The sequence below is a fragment of the Mustela nivalis genome, assembly GCF_964662115.1.
Source record: "Mustela nivalis genome assembly, chromosome: 1".
NCBI lineage: Eukaryota > Metazoa > Chordata > Mammalia > Carnivora > Mustelidae > Mustela > Mustela nivalis.
Window position 1 is genome coordinate 211,366,138 of NC_139020.1, and position 17,556 is coordinate 211,383,693.

General features: G+C 54.7%; 1 long non-coding RNA gene across 1 annotated transcript; it reads left to right on the forward strand.

Annotated features, from left to right (window-relative positions):
- The first annotated feature begins 1,726 nt into the window (after window positions 1-1,726).
- LOC309866372 lies at window positions 1,727-15,113 on the forward strand. The gene is made up of 4 exons (XR_014312616.1): window positions 1,727-2,045; window positions 12,916-13,011; window positions 13,384-13,501; window positions 14,371-15,113. It is a non-coding gene; the product is annotated as an uncharacterized lncRNA (long non-coding RNA).
- Window positions 15,114-17,556: the final 2,443 nt, after the last annotated feature.

Here is a 17,556-nt window from a genome sequence, read left to right on the forward strand (position 1 = left end):
GTAGATGTGGCGCTAACACAAGGATGGGGCTGACCTGCATAGTCAGGGCAGGAGTGAAAATCCTTCCCAAGGTGGCGGGTAGCGTCCTAGGCCCTGGGTGCGGGGCTGTGACCCCCAACCTCACAGCCCCAGGCATTTTCCAGGCCTGACCCCCAGGGAACTAGGGTCACACCCTCCGGAGTCTCCTTGCAGGGTGGGTGATAACCTTACAGGCCGCTGTGGGGAGGGGTTCATTCAACAGCAAACATGTGATCCTTTTGTCCTGAATTTGGAAAGTTAGGTCAGGGCCCAGGTATACAGCAGGTACTCCATAAATACCAGACTGCTCCTGGAACGCCCACCACATTGTGGCCAGACCAGATGGACAGCCTGCCCTTGGGTTTGCTTACCCCCACCCTCCATTGCCCACATCCCCCATTTGAGGAACAAGTCCAAGTAAGCCAGCGCTGGCCTCTGTCGGCAGTGCCTCCGTTTCATGGGGGCCCCCTGGGAGCCCACCCGGCCTTCCGACCTTCCGTTTACCTCTTTCTCTAAAGAGCGGGCTGCCCTGGCATTCTCAATTTCCCTAATGATGGACCCTCCCACCTTTAGCCCAGGGGCTCCTATAGCCCCTGGGTCTTTAGCCTGATGCTGGGTGGCCACCAGGCATAGCTGGAAATTTCAGGGCTGCTTTGAGCCAGGAGCTCCCAGGCTCTGCCACTTCCTACTTTACTAACCTTCTTATAATCATTCTGTGAAACTGGCTCTTTGGATTCATTTCTCCTTCTTACCATCCTGCAACCCCCAGATGTCCCCTGGGGGTCTCCCTCTCCCCCTGGGGGTGTGGTCTGGGTAGTGCATGTGACTCAGCCTTAAGCCACTCCCACATACCCATCTCTGGGCCTCAAGGGTTGTCCGGGGGATGGGCATGTCCATGATTTGCAGGGAACTCTGGAAACCTTGGAAGCTAGAGTAGCATTTGCAGCAGAGTCCCCATAAAGGAGAGGCTACTTGTAAGAACAAAGCCATGAGGTGGAGGAGGGTTATGGCCCCAGGGCCATTGTTTAAGCCTTGAGCAAGCTGTTCCTGAAGCCCACAACTGGGATTTCATTCTTGAACTCTTTTTTGAGTACCATTTTGTGCCAGGTGCTGGTCCCGGTACTGGGGACATGGTCAGCAACAGCAACACGGCAACCCCATTGAGGTCACCACCCTGTCTCTTTCCCCTGATGTTGCCTTGACCACCCCACTTGTTGTCCTTCAAGTTTCATCTCACACATCAACCCCCCTCCCCCCACTTCCAGATTACATCCACACACCTTCTCTCCCATTTCCTGATTTATTTTACTCTTAGCAGGAGTCACCACCTAACACTCTGGAATGCTTATTTTTGTTGGTTCTTTCTCCCTCACCACAATGGAAGCTCTGAGGGAAGAGGTTTCCATCTGTGTGGTCCACAGCAGTATCCCCAGTGCCTAGAACAGGGTCTGGCACGCAGGTGACAGTACGCAGTATTGAGTAACTAGGGAGCCAGCCAAAGGCTCCTGGGGACATGACCTCGACACTTGAATGTTAAGAAGGAGGGTGAAGGTGTGAGAGCATTCTAGGGGAAAATCACAGCAAATGCAAAGTCTGTTACGGCCATCACATTCTCTTTTGACTTAAAGAAGCTTGGACGGACTTAAAAAGTTTTTTTTTTTTTTTTTTTTTTTTTTTTTCTGTAACTTTGGAACTTTTAGAATCCAGAGTGATGCAGGACGTGCCTGGACGGATGCAGTACTCAGTGCGGCCACAGGAGGGCAGAGCCGCCCCCCCCCCCCCCCCCCCCCCCCAATCCCGTTGCTGCCCCTGGGACGGTCGGGACCGAGGAAATCAGAGACAATGATAAGCACGTGACCCAATGATGGAGCACCTTTGAGGCGCGAGCTCATGACGCAGGCACCGTTATCATACTCATTTCCCAAATGAGAAAACAGAGTGGCTGAGTAACTTGCTCAAGGAAGCTCAGCAGCAGGTGGCAGAATCAGAAAAGAACCACCAAGGCAAACCACTCAAAGGGAAGGCAGGTGAGCTTGAGGGTTAAGACGTGGGATCATTGCACTGAAGTGTGGGGGGACCCCCTTCCTCAGGGGCTGGAACCCCCACCTCCAGCCTCCATGCTTGATGTTTCCCCCTTAAATATTGAGATGAACCTTGCTTGTCCCAGGCCAGGTGAAATGGACAGCCCCCCCCCCCATCTCTCTCCATTAGTGGTCAGGGAGGGCTCCTCCTTGGAAGGCACGTTTAATTACAGGTCTGAGGAATCAGTAGGAATCAGGCAGTGGGAGGGGTGAGGAAGGGTTTCATGGCACACCCGTGTGTGGAGTGAGTTTTGTCTCAAACTCCGCCAGGCACGGCAGAGGGGGACAGACAAACACTGTGTGGCGTGGCTTATATGGGGCATCTGATAGAGCCCAGCTCATGGAAACAGACGCTGGAATGGTGGTTACCGGGGCTGCGGGGTTGGGGGAGGTGGGGAGATGTTGGTCAGAGGGTACTGACTTCCCGTAGGAGAGCGAGTTCTGCAGATCTCCTGGACAGCCAACAGCGTGGGGAGTGTAGTTAGCAATGCTGTATTGATACCTGCAAGCGGCCAAGAGAGCAGAACGTCAGTGTTCTCAGCACAGAGACGACTGGGTAACTTGTGGCTTGAGGAGCAGGTGCTTGCTAATGGGACTGTGGTTAACATTTTGCCATGTATCAGTGCCCCAAATCAATATATTGCGTGCCTTAAATTTACAGCATGCTCTGCGTCAGTTCTAGCTCAATAAAGCTGGGGATCAAAGGTAAAACCAAAAAGCCCAACTCTGCCTGGCAAATACAACACAACCCTCCCACCTGCCCCCTGGTTCCAGAGCCCTGAAGATCCCTCCCTCCCGCAGCTTTGGGGCTAGGATGGCTTCTGCGCACATCACTCCCGATCTCAGAGTGATGATGTGATGGCTGGCCTCACAGTTTCTTTCCTGCTGCTGGGGCAGATGTGCACGGCTCAGCTGTCCCCCTCTGCTACAACCCTGAGCGTGGGACCAGCCATTTCCCCCCAGCCCCATGCTTCGTGATACAGATTTTAGACGTGGCTCCTTTCTTGTCCTGCCTCACCTGGATCTTTGTGCTGCCCCTGGCACGTCCAGGCGAGTGGCCCAACCTCCAGTCTTCTCTTGTTCAGCCATGCTTGGCAGAGGATGAATAAAATCCCCCTCTCCTTCCAATGGGGGACCCCTGGGGGTGGTGACCTCCTTACATCTTGCCCATGGGTGTGACAGGGTGGGGGTGGCGAGTGAGCGGGGCGGGGAGTGCTCTCAGGTTGGGAATGTGGCTTTGGCAAAGTCCAAGTTGGCTAAGAACAAGCTCTTAGCATTGGGGACCATCTCCCGTCACCAGGGTGGGGGGAGTCATGCCCAGATAGAGCAGCACGTCCCACCCGCTTCTTCAGGGTGGCCCAGGTCCAGCAGACGGGGGCCAGAGTGTTGCGCCGAGGGGGTAGCGTGCAGAGGACGCCTGGTTTCTGGGTTTCTGCTGGGCCCCATCAGGGCTGCAGCCTCAGTCCTGGGGAGCAGAGAGACCTCTAGAGAAAACAAATGCGTGCTCTGGTTCTTAGACTCTGTGGACACCAGGACGCTTCAGCGGGACTGTGGATCTGAAGAACAGAATGCTGATGATTTCTGGCGGGGGCTCCCGAGGACGGGGGCGCTCTGAAGCCTCCTGACTCCTGCTCAATTGCTGTGTGTCCCTGGCAAGTTGCTTGGGCTCTCTGAGCCTCAATGTGAATGCAGATATGGGCGCTCAGTCTGTGCTTAGCGGCCGGCTGTCAGCTGAGAGGCTGGTACGGGTACTGCAGGTAGAATCTTGGCAGGGAGGTGAATAGCTCAAGACTAGTTTTGTTGCTCTTTTCTCGTCCAGGACGATGCAGCACAACTGTAAATGCCTAGTGAAAGCTTGCCAGGCTGTTAGGGCCCAAGACTCCTGGGATGGAGGGTCCTTAGGTGCCCCCCGCTGACTCAGAGCCTTTTTTCCTTCTCCAGCTTGTCCCCCAGCCTCAGCTGGGCGGCCCTGGTGGGGCCAGTGGGCAGGCAAACGTTTGTGTTTAAGATCCTGAGATCTTGAGGTCACCACCGAGCCAAAACCAAGAGCCAGAGGCTCAACCGGCTGGGCCACGCGGGCATCCCCCAATACTGATTATTATTGCTAGCTTGGGTTTCAGGCTCCAGACTCTTCTGGGGGCTCCAGCAAGCAGACTTCTCCATGCGGATCACCCCCTGCCCCATCTGAGACTGTAGGGTCAAGGCAGCGTTTTCAACCAGGGGCACTTCTGACCCCCCTCTCCCCAGGGGACCTCTGGCAATGTCTGGGGACATTTTTGGTGATCATGCCCTGGGAAGATGGTACTGGCTTCTGGTGGGTAGAATTCGGGGTGTTACCAAACACCCTACAGGGCCCAGGAGCTTCCCCAACACCAAGATAATCTGAACCCAAAGGCAAAGAGCATGGAGGTGGAAAAACTCGGGGTTAAGAGCAGGCGCTCTGAGTCTCATCTCCTACTGCCTGGCCCAGGGCAGGTGGCTCTCCCCTCTGAACCTGCTCCCCATCTGTCTGATGGATCATGGATAGTATCGCTTGCACAGGACTCTTGGGATCGCGGGTTAGGGATGGAGGGGTTTAGGACATGACCTGGGTCCTAGCACGTGTTCAGTTAGTGTGGGACAGTTGCCACCGAGGAGTTATTATTAGTGACAGGAAGGATAATGGTGGCAGTGGCGGTCCATGTTGTCCACTGTTCTGACCTCTGATTTCTGAACTCCTGCCCGGAATAACCAGCCCCTGTTTGCCCAGACCCCGGTGACCTCACAGCCAAGCAGATCTACTTCTGATACCAGAACAGGAAGAGCTCAGCTTCCCACTGCTGGAGAGAATGTCCCGTCAGCACGTCCGCTCAGAGAGGCATGTGGATCTGAGCACTGGAGAAACAGAATTTGATATTTTTTTTTTTAAATTTTATTCTGACAGAAAGAGATCACAAGTAGGCAGAGAGGCAGGCAGAGAGAGGGAGGAGGAAGCAGGCTCCCCATGGAGCAGAGAACCCGATGCGGGGCTCGATCCCAGGACCCTGGGACTATGACCTAGAGCCGAAGGCAGAGGCTTTAACCCACTGAGCCACCCAGGCAGCCCCAGAATTTGATATTTCATAACCCATCTTAACCAGCCTTTACTTTGGGCCGTCATCGGCTATGGGGGAGAGAAAGCGTGATCGGAAGGGGTTCAGGCTCCTCTCTCCCACCTCGGGGTTGGCGGGGGTGGGTGGGTTAGGAGACGGACCAGGAGTCAGGCAGCCTGGGTTAGAATCTGGCTTTGCCATTTTTACTGGCTGTGTGACCTTGGGACAGCTATTTAACCTTTCTGAACACAGGGACAATAATAGTACCCACCTTGCAAAGAGATCGTTATGAGAATACAGTGGCCAACGTGTATAAAGCCCTGAGAGCTGGACTGAGTACCCTTCGAGTACACACGAAAGCCCATCGGTAAGGTGGTGACGGTCCCTAGCGTGGCAGGTGACTGATCCAGGATCCCTCCCGCTTAGCGCTCCTGACATTTTGCTCTGGAGACGTCTTGGTTCTGGGGGGCTGTCCTATGCACTAGAGGGCGTTTAAGGGCACCTCTACCCGCCAGATGCCAGGAGCACCCCCAATTCTGAAAGCCAAAACCATCTCCAGATGTTGCCCAATGTCCCCTGAGTGTGGGGTAGGGGCAGAATTGGTTGGGCGACAGCGACCGGCCTGATGTCTTTTGCCCACACTTGCAGCCACCGGCACGCGCTGCCTCCCTCCCAGCCCCCACTATTCCCTGACTTGCAACCCCTCCCCCCCCCCTTTTTTTTTAATGAGACAGTGTCTCTCGAAGACAGCAAAATTTAACTCACTGTCCTGGGCATGTACAGCTGCTTGGGGCTGATCCCTGATTCCAGTCCTCACCCATCTGTCCCCCACCTCGGGTCAGAAATAATACACAAGAGCGTCCATCACGGTCCACGGAGCGTCGCGTCCACTAAAGGCGAACTCCGGTCATTGGTCTTTCTGACGTCATCACATTGTGGGCTGACCATGCCTGTGATGTCCCTGTGATGGCTCCGTTGATGGGCCACAGTGGCTCCCCGGCATGGCCAGGGGGCTGGAGCAGGGGCGGGGTGGGGTGGGGTTTGAGGTCTTGGGTGAAGGGTTGGGGGGTTTGGTCTGAGAGCCAGGAGTGGGGGCAAGGAGCGGTGGCAACAGAGAAGGCTGAATTCCCTTTCCAGGCTCTTGGGGACATTTCTGGTCCCTAAGGTGGCATGCGAGGTCCCCAGGCCCGGCTTGTGTCTCTCTTGTCTCCACCTTCCCTCCAGTCAAACTGACTCACTCTCTCTGCAGCTTGACCTCCCCCGTCGCCCCTCTGGGCTCTCACCATGGGCATTTAATTGGGGCTTTGGATGCTCAGAGGACGTTCCGTGGAACCGTGGCCAGACCGGGGGATTAAGCAAAGCTCAGTGGGGTTGATCCGCGCAGGTCATCTCAGAGGTTTTCCTGTGCTCCTGTGTTTTGCTCAGCTTTCCAGGATGTATCTGCCCCCTTGACATTTCTGGTCCTCTGAAGCCCTCTCGGGGTGCTCGGGTTCCTGGAAGAGATAAAGGAAACACCGCTTTAGCCCAAAGGGGAAAGTGGAATGGAAGAATTTCAGGCCGAGGCTCTTGGCCAAGTATCAAAGCTTTCTTCCTCCTCCTCTTCCCAGGACCTGGGCACTGGGAACAAGGCTGGTGTCCCACGGCTCTCTCTGGGGTGGCCCAGTGGGGTTGCAAACTCTGGGCAGCCAAATTAGGAGCTCAGAATGAGGCTGGAAGGGGCCGGGCCGGGCGGGACTGGGGGCTGGGCTGGTGGGAGGAACGGACAGATGCGGGGTGGGGGTTGGAGAGGCAGGATTCCTGGGCCCGAGAGTGTCCCTGGACCTCCGGGGGTTCTTGAGGTGGGCGTGTCTTCTGGGAAAGCTTGTGGAGTCCCCTGGGATGAAGCCCAGAGTTTAGCTCAGGAGAGAAACATCTGATCACCCCTGGGGCCCCAGTCCAGGGTCACAGAGGGAAGCTGAAGTTTGGCCCTGATCTTCCGACAGTAAACATGGGCCGCCGGCCTGGCTTCCCCTCGGTCTAGCTGCCCGGCCTTGGCCCAGCCCCCTCCTGCGGTCTCCCAGCTTCCACCTCCTCGGTCCCGCCGTTCCAGCCTCCCCCAGCGCCTCTGGTTGTGGTGACCCCGGGGATGTGGTCACTCCAGGCCTCGGCCCCTGGGTGACCCTGATGGGCACAGGCTGTCAAGACCCAGGGAGGCGGAGGCAGATGGGGTCTGGCTGGCCTTGAGCTGGCTGCAGTGTGGTTGTTGTTATGACTGCTGTCCTTGGCATTGCCAGTGGGATGGGGAAACCAGGACAACATGGAGAAAGCAGAGGAAATGCATGGTCTCCAAGACACCTTGACCTCAGGCCCGTGACGGGGCTCCCAGGCTCGCCCCTGCCATTCTCTCTCCTCATCCTCCTCCAGCTGCTCCAGCTGCACCTGCCTGTGCCATGGGGGGTCGGGGTGGGGTGGGGAGAGCGCTCCGAACGGCAGCCACTCGCATCTTCTCCGAACCACAGCTACTCCCCTCCCCTCGCTGTTCCTGGGACCAGCCCCCCGACTGCGCTGCCTTGTCCTGGTCTCTGCGGGGAGTAGCTCTGCCAGTCTGAAGGGCAGGGCTGGAGGATTTGGGGGGACAGGAGTGGAGATGGTGCACCCAGGGGAGGGCACAGGGTAGCAGAAGGGTGGAGGTGTGCCCGGAGGAAGGTGCCGAGCCCAGGCTGGCTGGTGCGGGGAAGGGGCAGAGGGGGGTAGTGGCTTCAGGGAGGTTGGCAAGAGGGAGCCATGGCAGGTTCTTGTTTGGCTTTCAATTGTGGTAGAATGACATAACACAAAACTTACCATTTTAGCCATTTTTTTATAAAAGATTTTATTTATTTATTTGACACAGATCACAAGTAGGCAGAGAGGCGGGCAGAGAGAGAGGAGGAAGCAGGCTCCCTGCTGAGCAGAGAGCCCGATGCGGGGCTTGATCCCAGGACCCCGGGATGCTGACCTGAGCTGAAGGCAGCTGTTTAGCCGACTGAGCCACCCGGGTGCACCCCCACCCCCAACCATTCTTAAGTGTATGGCTCTTAAGTGACATTGAGTCATTCCCAATGTTGTGCAGCCATGGCCACTGTCTGTCTCCTGAACTTGTTCATCTTCCCAAATAGAAACTCTGTCCCCATGAAGCCCTGAGTCCCCAGCCCCCCCCCCAACCTCCAGCTCCCTCCATTTCCTCTCGGTCTCTGTGGACGGGACCCCTCTGGGAGCCTCCTGGGAGTGGGGTCCAGCGGGATGGGTCCTCCTGGAACTTGTCTGACTTCTTTCACGTCACATATTTTCAAGGTTCATCCATGTCATAGCGTGCATCAGAGTGTTACTCTTTTTTCTCTCCCCCCAAAGATTTTTATTTATTTATTTGAGAGGGAAAGAGGGGAGGGGGAGGAGCCTAGGGAGAGGGGCAGGCCAGCTCCTCACTGAGCACAGAGCCTGGTGCCGGCTCGAGCCCGTGATCCGGTGACCTGAGCCGAAATCGCGAGTCGGATGCTTCACTGACGGAGCCCCCCAGGCGCCCCCAGAGTGCCACTGGTTTTAAGGCTGGGTAGCAGACGTTCCCTCGTCTGGACAGACCACATTTCTTGCATCCGTTCACCCGTCAGTGGACACGGAGTTGTTGCCACCTTTTTGTGAAGGGTGTGCTGTGAACCACCGTGTACAGATACGTCTTGGACTACCTGTTGTGTACAAAAGTCCCCTTTGGGTAGATCCCCGGGGCGTGGAGTGGCCGGGTCGTATGGTCGCTCCCAGCGCGGTGTTGGGCAGAACTGCCCAGCTGTTCTCTACAACAGCTTCACTTCCCACCAGCCGTGCACCGGGCTCCGGTTTCTCCACATCCTCCCCAACACCGGGCAGGTTCCTTTTTTTTTTTTTTTTCCTTTTTTCTTTTTTTCTTTCTTTTTTTTTTTTAATAGCTCTCATAGTAGATGTGAAGTGGTTTGGGTTTGCATTTCCTTCATGATTTACAACGTTGTGAATCTTTTCCTGTGCTCGTTGGCCATGTGCACATCTTCTTTGGACAAATTCAAGTCTTTGGTCAAGTTTTGGATGGATTTCGTTGCTGTTGGATTATAGTTTATTATATATTCTGGATATTAATCCCTTATCAGACACATGATTTGCAAATATGTCATCCCATTCTATAGGCTGTCTTTTTTCTCTTTCTTTCTTTCTCTCCCCTCTTCCTCCCTTCCTTCCTTCCCCCTTTCTTTCTTTTTTTCAGCCTTTATTTATTTACTTTTCAGAGAGAGAGAGAGAGAGAGAGAACAGGCGGGGGGAGCAGCAGGCAGAGGGAGAGGGAGAAGCAGGCTCCTTGTTGCGCAGGGAGTCCGCTGAAGTGGGACTTGATCCCAGGACTCTGGGATCATGACCTGAGCCAAAGGAAGGCCCTTAACCAACTGAGCCACCCAGGTGTTCCTCTTTTTTTTTTTTTTTCTTTAAAGATTTATGTGTTTATTTTAGAGAGCACAAGCAGGAGGGGCAGAGGGAGAGGGAGAGGGAATCTTAAGCAGACAGCCTGATGCAAGGCTCAGTCTCACAATCTTGAGACCATGACCTGAGCCCAAAGCAAGGGATGCTTAGCGGACAGAGCTACCCAGGTGCCCTGACTAACTTATTCTAAGTAAGCTCTATGCAGGGCCTGAGCTCGCCACCTGAGATCAAGATCACATGCTCCACCGACTGACCTAGCCAGGCTCCTCTCTCTCTCTCTCTCTCTCTCTCTCTTTCTTTCTTTCTTTCTTTCTCCCCCACCCCTTTTGTAAAGATTTTATTTATATATATTCAGAGAGAGAGAGAGCGGGCGAGCGCGCATGTGCGGGAAGATGGGCAGAGGGAGAGGGAGGGGGACCAGCAGACTCTTGCTGAGTGCAGAGCCTGCCACGGGGCTTGATCTCAGGACCCTGAGATCATGACCTAAGCTGAAACCAGGAGTTGATCACTTAACGGACTGAGCCACCCAGGTGCCCCTTTCATAGTGTCTTTTTTTTTTTTTTAAGATTTTATTTATTTATTTGACAGACAGAGATCACAAGCAGGCAGAGAGGCAGGCAGAGAGAGAGAGAGGAGGAAGCAGGCTCCCTGCTGAGCAGAGAGCCCAGTGCGAGACTCGATCCCAGGACCCTGAGGTCATGACCTGAGCTGAAGGCAGAGGCTTAACCCTCTGAGCCACCCAGGTGCCCTCATAGTGTCTTTTTTTTTTTTTTTTAGATTTTTATTTATTTGACAGACAGATCATAAGTAGGCAGAGAGGCAGGCAGAGAGAGAGAGGAGGAGGAGGCAGGCTCCCTGCTGAGCAGAGAGCCCGATGTGAGGCTCGATCCCAGGACCCTGGGATCATGACCTGAGCTGAAGGTAGAGGCTTTAACCACTGAGCCACCCAGGTGCTCCCATAGTGTCTTTTTGATGCAAAAATTCTTAACCTGATGAAGTCCATTTTATCTATTTTGTCTTTTGTTGACTGTGCTTTTGATGTTAAATGCATGAAATCCTGGCCAAGTTCAATGTTGAAGATTTCCCCTCATGTTTTAAGGGTCTTGTAGTTTTAGCTCTTAAGGCTAGGTTGGTTCTGCCACCTCTTACCAGCTCGTTTGTTGAGGGGCATTTGAGTTGTTTCCAAAATTTGGAAATTATCAGTACAGCAGCTATAAACATCTGTACGCAGGTTTTTGTAGGAGCGTAGAGTTTTCATTTCTTCTGGATGAATATCTAGGAGTCCTGACTCTCTCTCGCCCCACCCCCCTGCCAGCTTTGGAATATAATTTGCACACCATGTAATTCACCCACTTCAAGTGCACAATTCACACAGTTGGGCAACCATTCCCACTATCAAATTTTAGAGTATTTTCATCTCCATAATGAGAAACCCTGTGCTTGCTAATAACTGCCTTCTATTCCCTGCCTCCTAGCTCTAGCTTTTCCACCTCTATAGATCTGCCTATTTTGAATATTTCATGTAAATGGAATCACAGGACATGTGACCTTCTGTGGCAGGCTTCTTTCACCACGCACAGCTTTTTGACGTTTATCAACGTGTTGTAATGTGTATCAGTGTCTTCTTTTCATGGTTGGGTAGCGTTCTCTTATATGTCTGTAACACACTTTGTCCATTCATCCGTTGATGGCCCTTGGCTTGTTTCTACCTCTGGCCGCTGTGAATAGTGCTGCTGTGAACATTCCTGTACAAGTATTTTTTTTTTTTTTTTAATACTTGTTTTCAGTTCTTTTTGGTAGCTACCTAGGAGCGGAATTTCCAGGTCATATGGAAACTCTATGTTGAACATTTTGACACGGCCAAACAGGTTGGGGGCGCCTGCAAACAGATCTCACCACTTTGCATGCCCATTCACAGTGTAGGAGGGTTATGACTTCTCCATATCCTTGCCAACACCTGTTATCAGACTTTTGGGCTCCAGCCATCCTAGTGGGTGTAAAGCGCTATCCCACTGAGCTTTTGATTTGCACTCTGAGGACTAGTGATGTTGAGCACCTTTTCATGATGGCTGTTTGTAGATCTTTGGAGAAGTGTCTGTTCAGGTCCTTTGCCCATTTTTTTTTTTTTTTTTTTAATTTGTAGATCTGGCTAGAATGAAGATTCTGGTTCCTCTTCTAGCCATTCTGACCGAAACCTCATCTAATTCCAATTCCTTCTCTTCCCCGCCCCCCTCCCCGTGTCCTAGCCCTCCTACCCCCACATGTCCCTGTGCACCCAGGGGACCAGAGTCTACCTCAATCTATGAAGGCTTCCTCATACTCCCATTGAACAGCAAAGAAAGACCTCGAGGACCCCTTCTCAACGCAGATCTGCACCCCGCTGGGCTCACCCTGGTAGACAAATAATGGAGGGCTAATGTGGGGACACGAATGGTCTCAACATTACAACAACTTTCAAACATACAGAGGAATGGGAAGAATTGTGCACCGGGCAGCCCACCAGTGAGCACGTTGCTATGTTCACGTTATCACGAAGCTCTCCAGCCATCCCTCCCTGCCCCTTTTCTTCCACCTGCCCATCAGTGGTGTTTTCCATCAGTTTCCGTCACCCCCAGTATGCAACACTGCTACCTAGAGCTCAAGATTTTCTGTTTCTTTGTTATTGGGGAGGGGGTGAAATTTCCCTGCTAGAAACAGACACATCTTCAGTGTATTTCTCCCTGTATTTTGAGACACTTGTGTAACTCTGTCTAGATCTGTCTGTCTAGATCAAGACAGAGAACATCAACAGGATGCCCAGAGAGAGGGAGGTAGGCAGTTTTCAGTTAGCGATCTTGCCAGGTTATCTACTTGGATGGCCAAGTGTGTTTGATCACCTCGCCCTCAAATGGGATCCTACAAGTTTCCTGTTGCTCTCCGGTGAGTAGATGAGGGCCTGTTTCCATGCCAGCCCTCAGTGTCACGTCTCACTCCAACCCGCTGTTGATGGACATTGAGTTTAGCTCATGGTTTCTAGAAACCTGGCCATCGTGGGGGAGGAGTGGGGCAAGGAAGAGGTTTTCAGGATGAGGGAATTTCTAAGGCCGAGGGGGAAGAAGGCACAGCCGTGGAGAGCAAAGCCCACTGGTGGGCAAGGACTGCTCTCTGCCTGGTCCGCTCTCCCCTGGCTGTGTGAACGCCAGCTCCTCCATCCTTCTGATCAGAGCCCACATGCTGCCTTCTCAAGAAGGTGACGGTCCCAGCCATAGGCGCCCGCCTTCTCTCTCACTGGTCTCCGTTTATTTCCTTTACAGCACTGACCTCCAACCGTCAGGATTACTTTTTGGCTCTAACTTGTGCCTCACACTCTGTTCTTCCACCCGAGGTGTGGCTTCCAGAGGGCAGAGGCCGTGAGTACCTTCTCTCCGCGCCGCCCCAGCCTTCCCCGCCCCGCCACACCTCCCCAGCTTCAATACCGGGTCTAAAACACAGTGAGAGTTCAACAAGTGTCTGTGCAGGGAACAGACGGTTCTGGGTGCTGGGGAATGGGGACCAGCACCGGTGTCCGGGAGCTCCGTACAAGCTCTCCAAATAGAGGGGAGCTTGCGAGTCCCGGGTCTGAGTCCAGCAGACCGTCGCTCTTCTCCAAATCCACTCGGGCTTAAAGCAGGCTCTCCATCACCAGCTCGTTCAGCTCTGCTACTTCTGCTCCGGATGGACGGGGCTCAGGAGGGGGAACAGAGGGCTTCACGTACCCCCCAAAGCCTCTACTCTCCCCTCAGGGGTCAGTGAGGCTCACACTGCGCGCAGGAAGGCGGCGGGGACGCGAGGCTCGCACCTGCTCTACTTCCTCCTCCGCATCTCGCGCGCGTGGAGGCCCAGAAGCACCTGAGCTGGCAGGTAAGGCCCGCCAGCGCTTCCCCAGAGATGCAGGCCCTCCAGGCGCGGGGCGGGGAGGTGCTCTCGGGCTTGCAGGGTGTGCGCTCCCAGCGCTTCCTAGTGGAGCGCCTCCAGCCACCGGACCGTGCCAGCACCCTGAGCAAGGCGTGCACCCCAGTTTCCTGGGAGGCCAGCCGAGGGAGAGGTCTGGGTTGGGGCGGGGACTGGGAGGGTGGCCGAGAGGCTGAGGGACTGAAGAGATCTACAGGGGCGCCAGGAACCCTGATGGCCCCGGGGAACCCGGCGTCTTCGCCAGTGGACGCCACGAGGCCGTGAGCCACCACGTGCCTGGTACTAGAAAACCCAAGAGGAGGCGGGTCCGGAGGGCGGGGCCTGGGCGGGCGTGGGGGCGGGGCGAGGTGGCGGCCGTAGTGCGCCCTCCCAGGAGACAGGGGACCCCGCCTTCCAGGAGGCCTAGGAGGGTCCCCTCCCACAGCCTGGGCCATGCCTTGGTGCTGACTTTCTGCACCCGCCCAGGAAGCTGAGGGAGGCCCGGAGGGGGCGGGGCTCGGGCTGAGGGAGGAGCCTGAGGGGTCCCCCGGGGTTAAGGGAGATGGGAGGCAAAGGCGGGTGTGCGGTGAGGAGAGGCTGTGCTCTTCTGCAGCCTGAGCCGTGCCACGGTGCGCGGTACCTGGTAGCTGGAGAAGTGCGGGGCCGGGCTGGGGTGCAGGTGCCACTGGGTGGGGGAAGGGTCACGGAGACGGCGGGGACTGTCCCCAATAGTTGGCGCCACGCACCCTAGGGAGACTGAGAGCCGGGAGACGGGGAGGGGCTTCGCGTCGTTGTGCCCTTGGCCACGCCATCGACTCTCCCCAACCTTCCTTCCCCAGGGCTCCGCGCTGGACCTGGCCATCATCAGCCCAGACCCCAGGGCCCTCGAGCGGATACCCCGGTACCACCACAGCCCGATGCAAGAGAAGGATGAGCTCCCATTACCCCAGGGTGCAGACCAAGGCCTGGTTCCTGCCTGGGGTCTGGGGGCCTGGCAGGGGAGGGCTGGGGCCAGGAGCTTGGGGGCTATGCGTGCAGCAGAGGGACTGTGTGTGTCTGGGGCGAGTCTGCGCCCCTCCTTCCGGCTGCCGGGAATTGCCTGCGTTTACGAGTGTGTGCCCGTGTCCCAGTGGCTAGTCTCTGTGTGCGTTTGTCCCCCGATGTGTTCAGGGGAAAGGAGCACCGTGGTCGGAAGGACTGCAGAGTCTGGCTTCTGCCACTTAAGACCCTGTGCCTTGGATGAGTTGCCCAGTTTTTCCCTGCCTCGGTGTCCTTGTTCCCTGTGGATGCATTCATCCACCAAATATTTACCGAGCATCTGCAGTGTGCTAGGCACTAGCCCAGGCCTTGGAGGCTGCCGCAGTGAGCAAAAGTCGCAGATCCTGGCTCTGGTGAGCCAGGCCAACAATAAAGAAAGAATTGAGTACACAGTATGTCACGCGGTGGTGAGTGTGGTGTGTGTGTACATGGGAAGTTTTAGACTGAGAGGCCTTCCCGGGAAGTTGACCCTTGGATAGAGTCCTATGAGGTGAGGAGCGAGGACTTCAGTGGAGGAAGAGCATCAGCCCATGCAAAGGTACTGGGGTAGGGTCAGGCCTGGCTTGATGGAGGCACAGGGAGGAGGCCTGGGGAGGTGAGTGGGGCTGGAGCACAGTGAGCTAAGGGGAGAGACAGAGGTGAGGGCAGGGAGGTGACTGGGCCAGAGCTGCAGGGCCTTATAGGCTGTGGGGCAGGGCTTGGCGGTTCCCCAAGGAAGGGCATGGAAGCAGCTCCCTCTAGCTTCATGGGGATTATAATAGCATTTACCCCAAGGATTTGTTATAGGAATTATATGAATTAATATGTGTAAAGTGATAATACAGTGTCTGGGGCTTACTAAACATACATGACATAGGTTATTATTATGTGTGGTAGACATGTGGGTCTTGGGGTGTGTTCCAAACTACAGCTGAGCGGGCTGGCTGCTAGCGGGGCGGCTGTTGTTGCGAAAGAGTCTCTCTAAAGCTATTTAAAAAACTCTGCTGGGTGTTTGAAAGCCCTGCTGGGGTTAGTGCTTTCTGGCTTGGACAGGCTCTTTTGTATAACAGATGTTATCCAGATGTCAGCTGGGGTCACTCGGGCCTCCGAGATTTGGCGCCTGCCTCTCTCCCACGACCTGTGGGAAGCCCAGTGCCCTCCCCGAGATGTCTGCAAATTCCCAGGGCCTCTGTTCCCATGGTTCCTTCTTGGCCTGAGCTGCTGCCCGATGAACCCTTGCTCTCACTCACCTAGCTTGGCCTGCCCTTTGGAGAAACTGTCCCGTGTTCCCGATTCCTTCAGACCACCGGCATGGGATCCTCGCCCACATACCCCACTGCCTGCAGGTCCTGTGTAAGGTGCTACGTCCTCCCTAAGATTCTGCTGTCCTGGCGGTTTTAATGTGGTCTGAGCTTCCGCGATGAGCTTTTGCAAGACGTTGCTTGACAAAAATTCCACCCTGCAAAGGAAAAGTTTGTATTCCTCTTGTTCACCCCTGCAGAATTTACGACCAGCTGAAAGTGAACTGGGTTGTCATAGGAAGCGGCATCTCAGACACCCAGAGCCATGCCTGGAGCAGCCATAGGTGTTTTTGGCATCAGGGTGGCTTGAAGACTTGGAGGCAGGTGGGAGAACCAGGGTTGGTTGTGGCAAGTCAAGGCAGGGGGAGATAGGAGCTGATGCAGAACCGACAGCGGGGCTGGTGGTGAGCAGTTGTGAAAGACAGTGACGCTTCCCTCCAGGGAAACTTCGAGACCAGAAACAGTTATGGTGATGAGCCAGACTCCTGGAAAATTGGGCCAGGGTTGCTCCAGACGGAATCTGCTGTGGTTGCTTCTGGCCGTTCCTGTAATAACCCCTGACTGCTCTTTCAGGCTGTGGCTAGTCAGGGCTCAGGGGTCAAAGCTGAATCAGTAGAATCTCTCACAGGGCAGGGGTAAGAAGACCCTCCCGGGGCCGGTCACGACATGCTGGGAAAAGCCCAGAACTGGTCTAGGTCCAAGACCGGGGTGCAGGCGTGTCAGAAAGGTGCGTTCTGCTCAAGCCTGGAGTTGAGGTCAGGGTCCGGTTTAACCGTGACCACAATTCACTGTGGCTGTGACGTGGACCAAGTCAGACCCTGGGCTGTTCTCTGTGAGGCTCGCTTGGTTTCCGCATAATTGTAATCGTTGCATTTGGTGTGGGCTTGAAGAGCAACTTGACCCTCGGAATGGGCTTTCAAAACCGAATGGTCTGGTATGTCTTCACCTCTCCTGGATCACAGACTCATTGGGCAATCTAACCAAATCTACAGACCATCTCTGACTCAGTGCCTGCCCGCCCCCGGCCCCAAATATATTTCCCCAGATGATTTTTTGGCCAGTGGTATGGGCCCATGGTAGCCCAGTATGGTAGCCCGGTACAGGTTGAGCATCTCTGATTTCACTCTGGGTCTCTTGTTTGATGTGAGGGGAAAAAGTTTCAATAGCGTAGCTCCTTGCTCAGAGTCACGCAGGAGGTGATGGGGCTTGGCATCAGTCCAACATAGCAACTGACCACGGAGTCAGAACTGGATGCGAACTCTGGCTCCACCCCTTAACCAGCAAGAGATGTAATCGCCCTGTGCCTCAGTTTCCCCATCTTCAAAATCGAGCTAATAATATATATATATATATATATATATATATTTTAAAGATTTTATTGATTTATTTGGCAAAAAGAGAGATCACAAGTAGGCAGAGAGGCAGGCAGAGAGAGAAGAGGAAGCAGGCTTCCTGCTGAGCAGAGAGCCTGATGCGGGGCTTGATCCCAGGACCCTGAGATGATGACTTGACCTGAAGGCAGAGGGTCAACCCACCAAGCCACCCAGGCGCCCCAATAATATATATGTTTAAAGGTTTGTTTCTTTATTTTGATGAGAAAGAGATAGTAGGGGGAAAGGCAGAAGGAGAGGGAGAGCCAGAACCCCGAGCAGACTCCAGGCTGAGTGTGGAGCCTGATGTGGGGCTTGATCCCGTGACGCCAAGATC